This window comes from Myotis nattereri (genome assembly GCF_964212035.1).
Source record: "Myotis nattereri genome assembly, chromosome: 9".
In the NCBI taxonomy this organism is placed as follows: Eukaryota; Metazoa; Chordata; class Mammalia; order Chiroptera; family Vespertilionidae; genus Myotis; species Myotis nattereri.
The window spans coordinates 66,840,250-66,844,935 of NC_138084.1; positions in this window are offsets into that span (position 1 = coordinate 66,840,250).

Here is a 4,686-nt window from a genome sequence, read left to right on the forward strand (position 1 = left end):
AGATCCCAGGTTTCGCCGCGCACCTCGGCCTGGGCAGCAGGTGGGTGACGAGGGCTGCAGCGAGGCTGTGCTGCGCATGTGCATGAACGCTCTTCCCATTTCCCCCCCACCCCCCGCCGCCACCCCCTCCCCGCTCCCCCGGGTTGGGGACGCGGGGTTGCTCCGCTTAGAGACGCGCGGGGCCGCGGAGGTGGCCGAGGGCCAGCGGGGCGGCGCGGGCCTCAAACACCGCTGCAGGGCCCGGAGGTCCGCTCCAGGTGGGCGGGCCAGGAACGAGCCAAGGAGTGAGTCCCCGCGGGCCGGGCGTCCTTCCCTTCGCTGTCCACCCCCGGGAGGCGCTGGGCGCGGGCCGCAGGTTCCTGGGCGCGAGGGGTGCCGGCGCCCGCGCTGCCGCCTTCACCCGCGCTCACTTTCCGCCCGCCTCCCGCCGGTGCTCCGCTCTGTTGTACTTGTGGGGCGAGCCAGTGGACTGGGGAAGCGTTGCCATTTGGTTTACTTTGCTCGCCAAGAGGTATCCCCAGGTCTCTGAGTATATACGCCAGACAAGCCTCAGAGCAGAGCCCGAAGCAGAGCTTTGCATCGTCAGGTCAGAGTAAAATATTTAATGAATAAATGGAGGAATGTTCCCAGGTGGTGGCAGGAAGCCGATATTGGATAGTTTTCCTGGTGATCAGTATGGAAATTCTGTAGTGCTCTTAATTTTAGTGGCATTTGCCTTATGCTAGCAATAGTATTAACTTAGTTGGTGTTATTTATTGCTAACCTTAGGTGTTGCACCTCCTCTGAAGACTTTACAGGTGTCCCCACCATCTTAAGCAGCAATTACCATCATTAGCTCTATTGACACGGAGGAAGCTCAGGCTCAGGGAGATTTACTTGCCCAAGGTTACACACCCTGGTGGGGTGAAACTGAATGGTATTGGAAACCCAAGATGTTTGACTCCAAAGCCTGGCATTGAACCATCACTGTGCAGACTTTTGTGGTCATTAATATAACATTGATATCCTTCATACTATGCAAATGAGGGTATTGTGGTTAGGGGGGGACTCGGTCACGTTTGCTAACATTCATTTCTTCAACAAAAAGTCTTAGTGTCTGCATTATATGCCAGGCTGGGTGGATATTGTGGTTGGGAGAGCTGGTACAAAGTTGAAACATAGTTCTGATTTGAAGGAGCTCATAGTTTCGGGAGAGGCAGCAAAAAAAAAAAAAAAAAAAAAAAAAAGGCTAATATATCCTACACTGTCGGAGATATGGATACACTGAGTGCCCAAGAGCGGGGAGACCGCCAGCAGCCCCGGGCTCAGAGAGGTTGCTCACGGGAAATGACAAGAGTAAAAAGAGAAGAGGTTGGGGACTTGAGCCAAACCGAGAAGGAAAGAGGAAATCCAATAGAGTGGTATCAGAATGCAAGGGAACAGAGTATTTTAAGAGGAAGTGGGCTCCAGGGTAAAACACAGTTTCCATTGGTTTTGGCAAAGAAGCTGGTTTTATAAATATGGAGGTTAGTTTTAAGTGGTGCTGGCTAAAGCTAATTATAGTGGGAGACCTTAACCAGAGACACTTGTTCAATTCACTTGGCTGTGGAAAGGTGAGTTAACAGGATAGTTGCTAGAGTGGAAAGTGGGGGTTGAAAGAGGATTTTTTCATTTGTTTTTATTTGAAAGCTGGGACAGACTTAAGCATGCTTGTTATATTGAAGGGAAAGAGCCAGTAGAGAGTGAGAGTTGAACGAATGAGGGGGATGAGGCTAAGAGCAAGATTTCTGAGGCGGAGGGTCGGGGGGGGGGGTGGGCATGTCAAGGGGCAAGCCTTGTTATCTGAGGTAGCAAGTAGGTCGTGACAATAGAAGGCAGAGCTACCTACTGAAAGCAAGATGGAGAGCAGGGAGGAGAAATGTGAGAACGTTGAAGGTTTAGGAGAGTTGCGCAGGGCAGTGGGATAGGAGCTGACCAGGGGTAAGTAGAATTGCTAGGAATGGTGACAGGCCAGCCACGGTGGTGCCTGAAGTCATGCTGGGTCCCAGTCTGCAAGGCTGCAGATCTTCCCCAGTAGCATTTTGGGAGTCTAGGTGTTGGAAATGGTTAAGACAGTTTGAACTGATCCAGGGTTGGCATCTTGGCATGTTTGTGTGTATATATTGTAATTTTCCATAAACATATGCCTTCTTTCCACACCAAAGCTTCTTTAGGTAAGGTCTGGGTAAGGCAGGGGTAGGGGACTTTTTTTTCTGCCAAGGGCCATTTGGATAACATCATTCACAGGCCATACCAAATCATCAATTTAAAAATTAGCCACTATATCTGATCAAACATTTAATTAACTCACCCCCAATGCCTTGGCAGGGCGAGACCCAACGATTTCAAGGGCCTTAGACAGCCCATGGGCCAGATGTTCCCCACCCCTCGTGTAAGGGATTTGCAGTCTCAAACACACAGGGGCCAGGCAAGTGGTATAAATGAACAAAACTGTGGGTATCTCTTTTAAACAAAAACACATATGTAAACATGAAGGAATGTTCTTCCTTTCCACAAGAAATATGGTATTCTCATTTTTCTCTAAACATGTGTTCCTCTTTGTCGCCCTTTCATTGTGTTACTTTTGATAGCTACAGTTGCACTTTCCTCATAATTCTACTATAAGAAATCAGTAGAGCCAGCTCAGTGACAAATAGCATCTGACAGTCAGTCTCCATACCAAGGAGTGAACGTACGGCACCAAACCGGAGAGCACGTGCCCTCTCCTCAAGGTGCAGTCCTGCTCAGAGCTGGCTGGCTGTTGCCATGCAGGAATGTAGACCCCATGTGGCCAGATCTTCTCATTTTTCTAACATTCTAAACTAGGGAATGTTATGGGAAGTCTCTTACTTTTAGAAAATGTTGGTAATTAACTAAAACATTTAAAAATACTGTGGTCCCACCCAGGCCAGTGTGGCTCAGTTGGTTGAGCATTGTCCCGTAAAGGTTGCTGGTCCAATTCCTGGTCAGGGCACGTGCCCAGGTTGCCGGTTTGATCCTCAGTTGAGGTGTGGGTGGGAGGCAACTGATCGATGTTTCACTGTCACCTTGATGTTTCTCTCTCTCTAATCATTAAAAAGATATGAAAAATTAAAAAATAAAAATACTGTGGTCCAAAAATGTACTTATTTAGAAAACTGGTGACATTCAAATAAGGCATACAGATTAACTAACAACATTGTATCAATGCTAATTTCCTGGTTCCTATAATTGTACTATGGTTATGTAAGATGTTACCTTTGGGGAAGTTGAGTACACAGTATGTGGGAACTGTTATTTTTGTAAGGTTTCTCTAAATATAAGTTAATTTTAAAATAAAAAAGTTTAAAAATTAGTAAAATATTATAGTTAATTCTGTATAAGCCAAACATAATACCTCTACTGGCTCCCCGTTTGAGCTCTCTGGTTTTTGTCTGGGATTTCTTGGCCTCTGCCATGTGTAGTACAGCAACTTGTACACAGTGGACAATCAGTAAATACTAGTGCTCTATTTTGGGGAAAATATTTTTTAAAAATATAATTGTATTACTTCTATGAATTATTTGACTTTTAAAACTCTCTTTCTCTCTCTCTTTTTAAACAGGTTTTACAAAGGAAGCAAACTGTTTTACTTCTTTTAGATTTTTTCCATTTTTTTTCTGTAACTCAAAACAGCTCATCATGGAGACCTAAAATCCTTAAAGGGACTTAGTCTAATCTCTGGGAGGTAGTTTTGTGCATGAATAAACAAATTAAGTAGTTAATTAGAGTTTGTGGCATCCAAAGAATGTTATCATTTTAAAAATATGATCTAGTTATGTGAGGTATAACTATAAAGTAATATTGAGTTTTTTTAATTTGACTGTGGAGAAGTGCTTTTACTTGGGACACATTGTTGAAGTACTCTTCAAAACTGGCTGAGCAATCTGGCTGCTGTGTAGAATAGAAAAAAAGTACCTATGTTTGTTAAAGATTTAGAAATGAATGACAGTTATCTAGAACAAAGAGTTAATATTCAACCCTCTGTTAAATTAGAGAAATATGCACGCAAGACCTTTGACATGTTTAAAGACTTCTACAATGACAAAGAAATGTCAAGAACAAAACTTTTTGATAAGTACAAGAAATTTAGACAAAGGAGGAAAGATGAACTTGATGATTGGTGAATAAATTATCTAACCATTAATAAGACTATTGGTATTTTAGTTTGTTCAAATGGGCTGTTATCTCTGAGATTGATAAGAATAAGAATGATGGCTAGATGGTTACATTTTGATAAAGGAACAACCTTATTCAGAAGTAAAATTTACACAGAGACAATAATAAGCCCCAAGAAGGTGTTATAACAATGTGTAAAATTTTTGACCAGTGAAAAACTAAAATTAGATACAATAACTCACCTTTGAGATATGTTTTTTTTGTGTGTGTGTTGCCACCTGGAAATAAAGCATTAAAGTCTGCAGTGGAAAATCCCAGTATAAAAACAGAAACAAAAACAAAAACAAAAACAAAAGAAAGAAAAGAAAGATCCCAACAGGAAACCATGCTTACAAATCACTGCTAGAAAAACCATGATCATTTGTTTATTGGTGATGCTGATATTATTGATGCAGAACCTATTCACTCGTAGCTAGTCATAATTGAGATATTCTGAGTTTTTCGGTCTCTGCTGTTCAAAAGGAGTGGATA